Here is a 14,641-nt window from a genome sequence, read left to right on the forward strand (position 1 = left end):
GGAAAATGACCGCCAAAAGTGAAGAACTGAACGCACAGCAGTACTGGTGGGTTCATACAGTCAAATAAAATAAAATAAGAATAAAATAAAATAAAATAAGAAAGTTGGTTATATGGGTTACCGTACATGCGTTCATACAGCCAAATAAAATAACAAATAAAATAAGAAGTCTTTATCTTTTAACTTCTTGTTTTATTTTATGTGAAAACGGCTTTGCGCACGCTTAATTCTAACCTACAAATATTTTCAGTTTGGATTTAATTTATTTTTTAATTTCACATAAGTAAAATGTATAATATAGTAGGCAACGAATAAATAAATATACTATAAATAGTAAAATTACTATAAACAATCGTAAAAGTTAACTTTTATCCAGCCTCATCGTACTGCGCATGAGCAAATATATATTTCTTATTTTATTTTATTTGCCTGTATGAACGCACACAAATAAGAATTCCTTATTTCTTATTTTATTTTATTCTTATTTTATTTTATTTGGCTGTATGAACCCACCATACGACTTTCGTAAAGCATGCTCTAGAATTTTAAAGATCGCTAAAAGCGCCAAGACTGGTGTATACCGTGTAGTGCATCGGAACGCGAGACAGAAAATCCCATGTACATTTTGAAAAGGTCAAATATTATCTCCCCAGATGATTTTATGCAAAAATTGTATTATATTTTTTTGAAGAGGCGTTAAAATTGTACTGTCGTCTAGAATTTCTTTTTATTTCGAATAGGCATCTAAAAGTTATTTGCAAAAATCTACGCTCAAATTACTAAAAATTTATAATACGGAAAAGGGTGGTTATGGGTTGTTATTTCTAAGTGGAATGGGTGGTTATGGGTGGTTATTTCTATTATTCTGAAGTTGAATTGTCATGTACAAAAGAATTAGTTGAACTGAGAATGACACGACTTGTTTGCTGTTCATTACTCGATCACTCGCAGGCCTGGCTTGTACAACATACATCCACAATAATTTGACAAATAAAAGAAATATTTGTAACTAAAACAACATTATTAAGCTTTGATAATTAATAAAATGTTTACATAATCCTCCATTCAGAGCCAAACAATACCCCAAATGATTGTGAAATTCACGCCTCACAATACAAAGCTTTTAAGGGGAGAATTTTTAGCATTTCACATTGATGTCGTTGTTTTTGAGTGTGCTCCACAGGAAGAAATCGTTCGGCGAAAGATCCTGTGGTATTTTCCTACTGTCTCCCCAATAAACGGGAGTTAATGTTTTCCTTTTCTTCAACATGAAGAATATTCAAGTTATTACTGTTTTCTTCCTGTTCAATTATTTTTGTCTTCACTCTTCCATGAGCTTAATACCTTACTTTTTGACCTTAGTGCCTTTAGTTTCAAACCAGACTGAGCTGCGAACATATCTAACACAGCGAGAATACTATTTCCAGCAAAATGCCGTTTAATCATCGTAACTTTTTCAGAAGTTGGGAAATTCATAATTATTTTATACAAAATTACTCTATTTGGTACCTTCAAATTTTTGTAAACAAAATGTGACATCGAATTTCACAATGACACAATCAGATTTTTGCTGGTATTTTAACAATAGTATTATTTTATTTTAACAATAATTTTAACTGTTGCTTCTCTGGGCCGTATTATAAACAACTTTACTAATTTGAAGGTAGATTTTTGCAAATAACTTTTAAATTGTATTATAATTTCAAAAAATTATAATACAACTTTTGCGTAAAATTATCTGGGGAGATAATATTTGATCTTTTCAAAATTTGATTTTGATTTGACTAACCAAGGTCCTAACCTAACCTTAACCATTTCCTTAGCCACTCATTGTAGCTAAGGTAGGATTATTCAATGGCAATGGCTTTGACATTGTGTCTATAGGTAGGATCTTAATGTCTTGAAGCAGGGACAGCAATTAAAAATATAAGGCACTGGATGGAAAACAGATCTGTGTTTGTAGAATGACCAGCCGAGCAAAACTGGTAGGAATATTAGAGGTCAACGTTCTGGAAGTGCAAGTGCCTCTTAAGAATGAAATCTGTTTAATAAATGAAATCTGTTTAAAAATACTTCGACGTCGGCTAGACAAAAATTGCGCCTTCACTGTCTACCACATTCACAAAATGGCAGTCAGAATATATAAACAAATATATGCTGCAGTTTTAACACTTGCAATAAGTGCACAATCTAAAGGTTTATTCTTTACGTGAAATGAAAGAAAGAAATTTATAGAAGAAATTATTAATTATAATTTTACGAAGAAATTCTAACGAGATCCATATTATATTTTCATGATGCGAGTTCTTTAATTTCTTGACATTTTTTCATATGACGCTATGTACCGTTTGTGCGTAAAAACCATTTTTATGCATTGAAAAATTGCAAGCTTGGCAATTAATATCGGGTAAAAATAACTTGTTTTTCAAATAGGCCAGCAACCTAACCTCGAAACACAAGTAATTATTCTTAAGTATGTATATTACGAGGTATATTTTATTGTTAAGTAGGTACTTACATTGGACACTAAATATAAAAACTTTAAAATACTTCATATAAAACAGGTCAACACCAAAAAATTTTGATCGTGTAAAAAGCGCGAAGGCGGCTCATTTTCAATGCAAATGGGCTAGAAATGACGCAATCAGCTTCCCGGCCGTCGCCACGTGCGTCTAATCCACATCCACTGTTGCCAGATGTCCAAGAAAATACCTGTTTAATACCAGTTTAATACCAAATAAAACCAGTTTATTACCAAATAATACCAGTTTATTACCAAATAATATCAAATTAGTACCAAAAATACCAAATTAGTATCAAAAGTACCAAAAAAAACCAGTATTACCAAGTGCTTGTACAATAAATACCACCAGTCAGTGGTTTGCCCCTCGCGACTATAAACTATTGAGAGAAAATCGTGTTTTATGTAATTCCAAACAAATATTGTTGGCCTATGCTCAATATGATAAAAAACAGCGTCAGCGATGGTTATAACATGAAGATCGCTGTCATTGTATATGTAAAATTATATGGGGAATGTCATCGATGTTCATTTCGAAACCAATTGGACGCCATTTTTTATCGATCATGTGGTATTTATCTGCGGTTTTTAGTATATTTTATACTATTACAAACTAAATTGGAATTAAAATATGGCTGTAAAAATATTACATTGGTATTAAGAAGTCTTATGAATTGGATTGATAATTTAATATTATTGGTACAATAATCAATCCAATTACGCCAATGTCATAAAGTGTTGAAAAACAAATGAAAGAACGAAAGAAAGTATATTTCTTTTTCTGGCCTCTTAAGATATTGTCCAACCAAATTATCGCCGGTAGTGCCAGTTACGATTCTTGTTTTTATGAAACGTAAATGCATGCATGTAAGTGCATGTGGTTCGTTCAAATAAACGAATCGTGGGTGTCGATTCAATGTGAGAAATTTAATCGTGTGATTCGATTCACTAAAAAGAATCGTAATGCCTGTTACTAATTATCATACATTAGTTTAAATTGATTTCCAATGAAAGGAGCAAATGGAACAACAACTTCTTAGAGGACATCCTCAATATAACGGTGGCCATTGGAGCTCTTTTCAACTTCAACAAATTCAAGATTTTAAAAATTTCACTACATATTATTATATAGGTATGATTTCATTACATATTATTTCACTACATATATAGTAGAAATATGAAATGTTAGGAATACATCTAAGATTACAGCGAAGTATTTTTTTATCCAAAATGCCCGTTACATTTTTTCGAAAGGGTGTTTTGAATTTATTGGCCCGTGTTTTGAATTTTAATTCCCGGTATAAACCCACCTAAGCGAAATATATAAGTCATTAAAATAATAGAAAACAATTCAAACAAATTTATCTACAAACTAATACAATAATCATAAAAATCGGATTACAAATTAAAAAGTTATGAAATATCAAACTTGTCAAAATATTAGAGTGGTGGAATTTTGTGCCGGTGTGTATAGCTTATGGAGAATTTGGTAGTCAAAATAGATCTCTAGCTCCCGGGCTATATATGCGTGTTATAGTTTACCCTTTTATATTATTGTCTATTAAACTAGATTAATTATCTGACATGAACTCACTTGGACCTAACTCATAGGTCAGAAAAAAACATTCCTAATTTATCTTATCATTTTACCTTGATACTGTAATTGAACTTTGATACCTATTTATTTACGGTTTTTATTATTTCTATAATCCAAATTTGGTTCATATTTATACTTGGTGTGTCAGTACCCCCGTTCTAAAATAATATTTTATTTGTATACAAAATTATTTTTTTTTCAGATAACAAATTTGAAAACTTTTAATTGAATGATAGTATAGTAGCAGTTTTAACCACAGCTTCTTCATAATCTAAGAGTGGAAAGACCTAAGGAAATACCAAAGGGGGTAAGTGCCAAATTTTTCAATATTATTACTTTGGAAACGTAATAAATACTATGCTGCATGTCCTAACAAAAGTGCCAAGCGAAAGCGTCTATTGTTTATGTATATTATATGTATTTTAAAAGATATTTTAAAATTTTATTAGTTTTAGTTCTACTGTGTTTTTCTCATTTATCTCGAAAAAATAATATTGGCACTTACCCCCTTTGCATTTCCACCCAATCAACCTGTCGACTTTCGATCATTTGCATGAAATTCTGCCTTTGTATGTAGCATGATGTGTAGTGTAGCAAATCGGGATCTGAGCTCTAATGAAGCTAACATGATACGATACTATATGAACAAATGATACAACCAGCGAGGCTCTGACTGTTGCGACTATACCTAGTAGGCAAAGCGTGAAAACTTACAATTACAAACAGACAAGATGACCAGCTGGTAATGATTAAGCTGTGGTATTGTGGTATTTTTTTTAAATGACTGTATATTTTATAGAATAAAAATGTTGTGAAGTGTACATCAAATTTCAGTATACAGCGGTATATTACAAGTTTTTTGAATAAAAAGCCCCAGAGGCCAAATTTTATTGTTTTTTTTTAAATAAAATTAATATATTTTTCATTTATACAGGGTGGCGCACCTCATTCACCTTGGTTGATTATACGAAAACGGAAATATGTAGAAACAAAATATTTTATGGGTATATGTGAGGAGGCAATGTGCACAATTTAAAATTATTTTGAAATATACAGGATGTTTCAGAACTATGATCCATACCAAAGTTATATTTTTTTATGGAACAACCGGTATTTTATTTAAGTTTTGGATTCTTGTAAGATATTTTAAGATATGTAAATATGCATGCTACAATAGAATAGACTATCAACACCCTGTACATTACTATTTAGAATTATTTCTTGTGCTGAGTTTAAAGGCAGAGAAATAAACTTTACTGAAAAAATGTATTGATTTCTTAAATTTATACAGGGATACCAAAAATTGCTGATATATTTTAAATATTTATTTTACATAAAAACTTCGTTATTTCAAATGCAACACCCTGTATCTTTTAAAATAAATCAAAGCAGATTTAAATGCTCTTTCCAACTATATTAGGGTTTCCTATACCTATCTAGCTCAGATTTTGAATAAATAGCGATTAAGATGGCTGGTGTCGCCATGGTAATTTTCTAGTGAAGGTTAGTAACTATTTTCAAAATCGACATAAGTTTATGGGCATTATTATTTACATTTATAACAGTTTAGTTAAATTTAACCATAACAATTTAATATGTAAGTATTCATTATTTTATCAAGAAAAATAAAGCGGCACCTATCTGCTGGCGGAACGATGGCGAATAGTGATTTTATTTTGTGAGGAAAATTGCTTCTTGGCCAAAGATATCTAAATAAGGAATCTTCCTAATAAGCGCTCCTTTGAAAAACTACTTGTCCTATTTCGCAAAGCTGGTAGTGTCGTTTATAAAAAAACCTATTAGACAGATTTCTGTCGTTGGAAGTGAAGAAAATGAATTTGCCGTAATTGTCCTTTTATAGAAAATCCATACAGGGTCCGGCAATAGTGCGTCGGGCATCTGTAGCTTCTAGAATAAAAATCTTGGGAATTTTGTTTAAGTGCATACCTAAAGTATGTACTAGGATGTATTTTAGGAAAATATTTTAACTTCTATAGGGTGGCTCAAAAAAATGTGAGTGGATCGGGATGATTTTTTTTAAATGGAACACCCTGTATATTATTGCATTTTTGGCTTCCTTTCAGATCATTTTACATAATCCTAAGATATGAGTAAATCTATTTCGATAGTTTCAGAGATATTAAAAAATAAACCAAAAATATATATTTTTCAACCCTTGTTGAAAAATATATTGTTGTTAGTAGTTGAAGAACTGTCCTGAAATCAAAACTATATTAGATGTTTACTTTAGATGGTCTTACTTTGTTATAAATATGGAAATCGTAAATCATACAGGATGTTCAAAATTCTACGCCAAACTTTCTAAAATATAAAATAATTTTTCTTTGTTTTTTTTTAAATGAAACACTCTATATATTATTTTTTCAATAGATGGAGAATTAAAAAATGAACATTTTTTGCATTTAGAGTATTTCAAAGTTTTTAACGGTTTCGCAGATATTCCCGGTTTTGTATTTCATATGGCATTTTCCACAGTAAATTTTTATCAAAGCCACTCAATGATTTTTCTCTCGTATTTTACCATTGAAACCGCCATATGAAATAATACTGCGTGTATCCGGAAAACTATTAAAATTTTTGAAATACTTTAAATACAAAAAATGTTAATTTTTTAATTCTCCATCAAATAAAAAAATAATATACAGGGTGTTCTATTTAAAAAAACGAAGAAAAATTATTTTATATATTTGAAAGTTTGGCGTAAAATATTGAACATCCTGTATGATTTACGATTATCATATTTATAGCAAAGTAAGAACAGACCACCTAAAGTAAATATCTAATATAGTTTTGATTTCAGAACAGTTCTTGTATTTTTAATATTTTTTTTAAGAAGGGTTGAAAAATATATATTTTTGGTTTATTTTTTAATATCTCTGAAACTATCGAAATAGATTTACTCATACCTTAGGATTATGTAAAATGATCTGAAAGAAAGCCAAAAATGCAATAATATACAGTTCCATTTAAAAAAAAATCATCCAGATCCACTCACACTTTTTTGAGCCACCCTATAGAAGTTAAAATATTATCCGGAAATACATCCTGGTACATACTTTAGGTTTGCACTTAAACAAAATTCCCAAGTTTTTTATTCTAGGAGCTACAGATGCCCGACGCACTGTTGCCGGACCCTGTATATCTACAACTCATCGTAAAATACACCAAAGAACTATTTCTTCGTTTTTCTTGATGGAATAATAAATACATATTTAATAAATATTATTTATTAAGCTATTGTAAGAAAATTAAGAAGACCTCAGTTGGGGAAGAACTCAGAACTCGAATGGCCAGATGCTACGTCTTCTCTGTGTTACTCTATGGATGTGAGAGCTGGACACTGGATTCACAGACCGAAAAGAGAATAGAAGCCTTTGAAATGTATGTAAAGACGGATGCTGCGAATCTCATGGGTACAAAGGATCACCAACGATGAAGTACTCCAGCGCATGCAAAGAAACAAAAAGAGATACTGAACACCATCAAGGAAAGAAAAATGCAATACCTGGGTCATGTGATGAGAGGTGGTAGATACGAAATCAAATACGTTTAAAATAAAGTATATGGAATACGGAGGGTACCGCTTAAATTCCTGTCCCGATATTGAAGGATGGCTATAGAATTTCAATGCATTTCCTACATAAGTCTATCCTTGGTTTGTAGTAGGTTTGACTAAACAAGGATGAACCTATGTCTTGAACATTCGACTCGATTTTCTGTCCTCCTTCAATACTGGGATGTAAATCCTATCATTGCTCTTATGGGGAGGCCGTCGTATATTTTATTTAAACATATTTGTACGAAATAGTGCGCCTCATAATAGAGGGGCGCAAGGGAAAAGATCAGTAGGAAGATGCCAGAAACTCATGGCTAAAAGATCTGAGAAGATGGTTTGAACGCTCGTCTGCGGAAATCTTCTGGGCTGCAGTTTCCAGAGCCACAATTGCCATTTGGATCGCCAACCTTCGACAGGAGAGGGCGTGATAAGAAGAAGAAGTAAAATAAATAAAAGTAAACTGCTATAAATTTAAATAAAGTCTATAAACTAATTTTGATTTTGAAAATAGCTACCAACTCTCCGAGGGGTGTATCACTCGGGTAAAAAATGTACAAGTACTGCCAAAATATCCTTCCATTGCTAAGCGACTGCCAGTGACTATGAAGAAGACTGCCTATGACTGCCATGTAATTATTGTAGGCGACAGCCATAAGACTGCCAATGACTGCCAAGAAAATGTACAGGTAATTCCAATAGTGAGACACCCCTCGCAACTCTCACTTTCCATGACGACACCAGCCGTCTTGGTTGCCATTTTATTGAAAAGTGCTCTTTATTCAAAATCTGAGCTAAATGGGTATAAGAAATATATAATATAGTTTGAAAGAGCATTTGAAGCTGCTTCAATTTATTTAAAAAAAATGCAGGGTGTTGTCAAATGTATTTCATTATTAAATAACAAAGTTTTTATGAAAAATAAATATTTAAAATAGACCAGGCAATTTTTAAATTTTAGAAGCGATTAAATTTTTTATTAAAGTATTTCTTTGGCTTAAAAGTCAGTACAGGAATTAATTCTGGAAAGCAATGTACAGGGTGTTGACAATTTTTTTTATTATAGCATGTATATTTAAATATATTTAAATATATCAAAAACGAAAGCTTGTAAACATATTTAACCCTAACAATAAATGCCTTATTTTCTGTCCAAGGATCCAAATATGAAATAAAGTACACGGTGTTCGATAAGAAAAAAATATAACTTGTGTGTGGATCTTAGTTCTGACATATCCTGTACATTTTAAAATAATTTTAAATTATGTACATTGCCTTCCCACATATAGCCATAAAATATTTTGCTTCTACATCTTTCCGTTTTCGTATAACCAACCGAGGCGAATGAGGTGCGCCACCCTGTACCTATACATATTTATAAATGCCAGGTTGTTAAAAATAGATATATGCCTTTTTTATAGCAAATTGGGAATATTACATACTTCTCTTATCTCGGTGTCATTTTTCAATATTATACTTAAAAGGTGCGTTTTACAGATCGTTGATCTTGTAAAATATACGTATGTAGGTTCTAATAATAGTATTTTTCTTATTTGAAGTTTTGTATCAATGACCTATTAAAACCGATGATAATTTATGACTTATTTAACAATCCAAAGTGCAGGTAAATTTTATCTCGTCTTTAATAATTCCATTAGTCAATTCTAATAAATCATTTCTTATTTGTCAAAAATAAATACAATTTTAATATTTATTGTTGTTTGTTTTTTGAAGATCTAATTTGTTAGGTTATTGAAGGATAATAGAGGCATGATCATGAAAGTAAAATATGTAGTATTATTTAACATTTTATTCCTTTAAGGGAAATGTGTTCTAGTTGATGTCGTTGTTACATTACTAGTCCCTTCTTTCGTCTGATTAATAATGCAACTGTTTTCTAAATGCGACAAAACTTTCCTCACTGGGCAATATAGCAATATTTATGCAATGGCCAATGCTAAGGAGGTAGCAATAGACTACAGAGTCACAAACAGAGTATCAACAACTTTTAAAGATAGGAGATGTTGTGTGTGAATTGTGTGGAGACTGACACCTGTTTTTATACCTCGACAAAATTGAAGTTAGGAAGTTTTGACTTCGCAGCGACGCTAATTACTTTTTTCTGTTTTATTTCTATTTAAGAATAAATGAATTACTTTGCATATAGATTCTGAACTAGGGTGATCTGCGTAAACTGGGGCCTGGCTGGCAAATGCTACCCGGACTATATGGCCAGTCCGATCCTGTGTTAGATGTATGTAGTATTGTTCGAGTATGCTTTATAAATTATTTATGTAAGAGGTTGCATGTAAACAGAATTAAAGAATTAAAGTAAACAGAACGAAAAACATACTTGATTGCATCTAATCAAAATAATTACAGGTTGTTTAAGGATTGACATGTTTTTCCACATACTGATAATGATAAAATTGGAAATATTTTCTAAATAGAATATTTAGCCGTTAATATGATCAACATAAACTTTCTATGTACAGGGTGGTCGAAATTGGTCTGTTTTAACAGAGAAAACCTATTTCCTGACTAGCTAGAGCAAAACCGACATAGATGTCATGGGCTCGATTTCTGAGACACCTTCAATGGCAAAAACTGCCTGTTAATATTTTCACTGCCAACTGAGATACGGGGTCTTTTTGAATTTTTTACTATTTTGAAAATTGCCCATAACATTTTTATTTCGCGGAATAATGAAATTCAGTAAAGACGTTCTTAAGGCACTTTTTTAAGCACAATCCAGTGACGTAGTCAGTTTTTTTCTATGCTTGCTCTTTTTGTCAGAAATAATAAAAAATATAATTTTTTAAATCGAAATCATAGTTGGCTATGAACTTAAAAAAGCTGGCGTTTAACCCTTTCCAACGATATAAAGTTATGAGTATCTATTTCTAAGAACGTTGTGTTGACCTAATTGCCTAATTATTTTTTATCACAATTTAATATTCTATATTATTATTTATCTGCATAATTAAAGACTTTTGAAAAGGTAAATTAACATTCTATATTAGTATTAGTAGTAATATTGAAATAGATACAATAAATAAAGAACAAAACTAAAAAAACGTATTTTTTTGAGTGACAAATATAGTTTTCTAAAAAAATCATCTAAGATGTTCAAACTGAGCACCTCTTTGTTGAATACATAGTAAACATATTTTACGCACAGAGTTACAGCGATTTATTAGACAAACAGGTGTGATAAGTCCAAAAGCTTACATAGTAGCCTTCTGTAATTCTTTTCTCGTCCCAGTGGTTCTTTCCAATGATCTCATTAGTTCTTCCCTTATATATAAGGTCTTTTAATATATTCTCCCATAAAAAAGTCGAAAGAAGTTAAATCACAGGACCTAGCAGACCAAGATATGGGGCCCCTTGTTCCAATCCGATTCTCTCTAAATTCACCATTTAATAGTTCAGTTGTAACCCTGGCCTTTTAATTGTAATTGCTTATACTAATATAGAATGGTTGATTTACCTTTTCAAAAGTCTTTAATTATGCAGATAAATAAAAATATTGAATATTAAATTGTGTGAATATTAAAATAAGTGATAAAAAATAATTAGGTAGGTAACTAGGTCAACACAAAATCAAGGCCCGCTTCGATACATAGATAAGAAATCTAATATTTCTCTCATTCTTAGAAATAAATATCCATAACTTTATATCGTTGGAAAGGGTTAAACGCCAGCATTTTTTTATGTTCACAGCCAACTATGGTTTCCATTTAAAAAAATATATCTTTTATTATTTCTGACAAAAAGAGCAAGTATAGAAAAAAACTGACTACGTTACTGGATTATGCTTAGAAATTGCTTTAAGAACGTTTTTACATCATTTTATTAGTCTGCGAAATAAAAAAGTTAAGAGCAATTTTCAAAATGGTAAAAAATTCAAAAAGACCCCGTATCTCAGTTGGCAGTGAAAATATTAACAGGCGGTTTATGCCATTAAAGGTGTCTCAGAAATCGAGCCCGTGACATCTATGTCGGTTTTGCTCTATCTAGTCAGGAAATAGGTTTTCTCTGTTAAAACAGACCAATTTCGACCACCCTGTACATATATTTAAAAATAATCAATATAAAAAAGAAACATATATCTAATAAATTGGATAAAAGTTTGGTTTAAGCACAGAGTAGAGGTCTATGTTATAAATTGTTTATTTTACTTAGCCCCCTGCTTTTATATGGATATAATATCATAGCTTTTACATGGGAGGGATTCAAGGGATTCATTCTCAAGACGCCCACTCTAAGTAATTTAGAAATAACATAAACATGAAATACACCCAGGTTAAGTTGTGAGAAACAATAGTTGATATAAGCGTATTTAAATAAAATATATAAGTAATGCCGGTAAAATATTTATGAATCAGTATACAGATTGTTAACTGGACAGTTACTTATAGGGGCACAGAATGGCAACACTGCCTATTGAGAATGACTCGTCCCGCGCGTCGTCTGTCGACGAGCGCGCCGAGGTTGCCATATTTCAACCATAAAGCTCTTGCCGCGACTAATAAACAAATTAACAACCTATATAAACAAAATGCAAAATGTACTACAAATTTATAATATAACTATAATGGTTAAAGTATAAAATTACTCTTTGCGTCTTTAAAATAATTTGCATGTTATCTATCTCACCCATTCCTGTGCACACGCTAGTGTATATTTACAGATTGTTAACTGGACGTTTACTTATTGGGGAACAGAATGACAACACTGCCTACGTTCCAAATGAATACTAAGTTAAGTTAGCTATATAAGCTGCCGACTCGTCTTGTCGCGTCGCTTCGTCTCTCGACGGGCGGGTCGAGATTGCCATATTTCAACCATAAAGCTCTTGCCGCGAGTAATAAACAAATTAACAACTTGTATACTATCTTTGCTTGTTTTTAAGGTATACAGATTTTTATGCAATCGAAAGTGAATGGTCGCAAGTTGGTCATAAGTTTTTGGTGTGAATAGACTGTGCTAGTAGTCGTACATCGATTTTTGAGCGAAACTTCGTGACATAAGATAAGCTAAGGATCCCAAATTTCACTATAAAGCCGGGACCCCATTAGGCTACACGCCACGCCACGCCATACCACCCCACGTCATGAAGATCTGTGTGTATGTTTTTCCATTTAATTACATGTATTGCGTACACACTAGGCAACACGCCACCCCACGTCACGCCATCTCACGCTACCACACGTGTGATGGGCGATTCGTCTGTCCCAAATCCTTATATGTACACCTCTACACTCTTTCCCACGTCGTAACACGCGGGCTCACGTGGGATAGCGTGGCGTGTGGCCTAATGGGATCCTGGCATAAAATACCATAAGTTGGCAGGCTAGTAACTGAATGGGCTGTGGTTGCAAGAGTATTAAAGAATTCTTTATTTGTAATAGATGTTTTATAAATTTATTGCCTTTCCACTATTTTCAGTATAAATCCAGCGGTTCTTTGAAAGGAAATTATCCATCTAGATGATCTATACCGGGTGTCTTTCAAAAGTGGTTAACCCTATATTTTTTATTTTTTCAAATAAAAACAAGATTAAGTATTTTAGTATATGACATACACTAGGAGTGGTTAACGTATTCAATTGTTTTCGGCCACTTCCTATTTCACCGGAAATGACTACAACCTTTCAATATTAAATGGCACGCTCGGTATTAATTACTTTATTCCATAGAAAATCACATTGTAAACTAATTCAACTTTTAACATTTGACTGATTCAACTTTTAACATGTGCAATTAAAAAAAATAGCATTTTAAATTTCAATTTAGAGTGCCATGACCATATTGACTCCAAATACCAAGTGTGTGGTACTAAATTATTCGTTAAAAATGCTTTTTCTAAATATGCCAATGAGCCACACTCGTTCCATATGAAAAAATTGAGTTATGATTAAAAATACGATTTGGGCATCTTTTAACCGGCCAGGACAAGACACGAAAAACAGATGATCAGATCTATTTTTCAGAAGGGCAAGGGCCCAGCTACGTCGAAACACCGGTTTCCATTAGAACACCGAAGTTAAGCGACGTAAGGCGATACTAGTGGATGGACGGGTGACCGCTTCAAAACTCTGTATCGTCGTGCTGTTGTCCAAAAAAAGTCAAAACTGTAAAATCTATTGACACACACTGCTCATTCACGCCGGTTCGAGGTCGGATGAGATCGGATATCTCGTGAGTAAGAGTCGATTTAGACACTTGCCAAGTCGGTTGGCCATTGACCATGATATGGCCGAGGACCGCGATTCGGATTCCGCGTAAACAAAGTAGGCCCCGTCCAGATTAACCCTGGCAGCAAAAAGTAGACGTTAACTGAAATCTTTACTTTACTTTTTATTTTTCCGAGACTCCTTGATTAAAAATTAGTGTTTTTAACACAGCCATGGCACTCTAGATTGAAATTTAAAAGTTAGAAAGAACTTATGAAATGCAAAAGCGAGAATGTCGAAAGTCGACGTATGATATGTCATTGTATTCAGAGTGTCACTTTCAATCGAATGAAGTAAAAAAAAATACCGAGAGTGCCATTTAAAAAACAAAAGTTGTAGTCATTTTCGATGAAACAGAAAGTGACCGAAAGCAATAGAAGGGGTGGCTGCAATAACCAGGCAGCTCCATTTTAATAAATTTGTGGGAAATCGAAAAAGAGCTACTCGGTTCTTGCTGTAAAACCAAAGCAAGGTGGCTCCAACTAACGTCGCCATGTATGTATTGTTATATTGAGAGAACTGATTGTTGCAGGAAACGATCGGCTAATTTTTATGCCAGCAGGTATGGTAGGCTATTAAGATCGGCAAAAACAAGTTTTTTTAATTTCACTCAAAATGAGTTATTTGGGTCATAAATGACCTAAATACAAAATATTTTCATGGTGTCTGTCTGCCTGACATTTGTCCGTTTGTCTGTAACACGATAACTCA

At 32.4% G+C, this 14,641-nt stretch overlaps 1 protein-coding gene across 1 annotated transcript in view; it reads left to right on the top strand.

Annotated features, from left to right (window-relative positions):
- Nucleotides 1-4,293: 4,293 nt before the first annotated feature.
- Nucleotides 4,294-14,641, top strand: part of LOC115891349 (1-acyl-sn-glycerol-3-phosphate acyltransferase alpha) — a 102,858-nt gene continuing 92,510 nt past the window's right edge. Inside the window, exon 1 of the mRNA XM_030911799.1 lies at nt 4,294-4,425. The gene's annotated coding sequence lies outside the window, so the exon portion shown is untranslated. The remainder of the gene's footprint in view (nt 4,426-14,641) is intronic.

The sequence above is a fragment of the Sitophilus oryzae genome, unplaced genomic scaffold (genome assembly GCF_002938485.1).
Source record: "Sitophilus oryzae breed Bouriz unplaced genomic scaffold, Soryzae_2.0 scaffold_1179_pilon_pilon, whole genome shotgun sequence".
NCBI classification, from domain to species: domain Eukaryota; kingdom Metazoa; phylum Arthropoda; class Insecta; order Coleoptera; family Curculionidae; genus Sitophilus; species Sitophilus oryzae.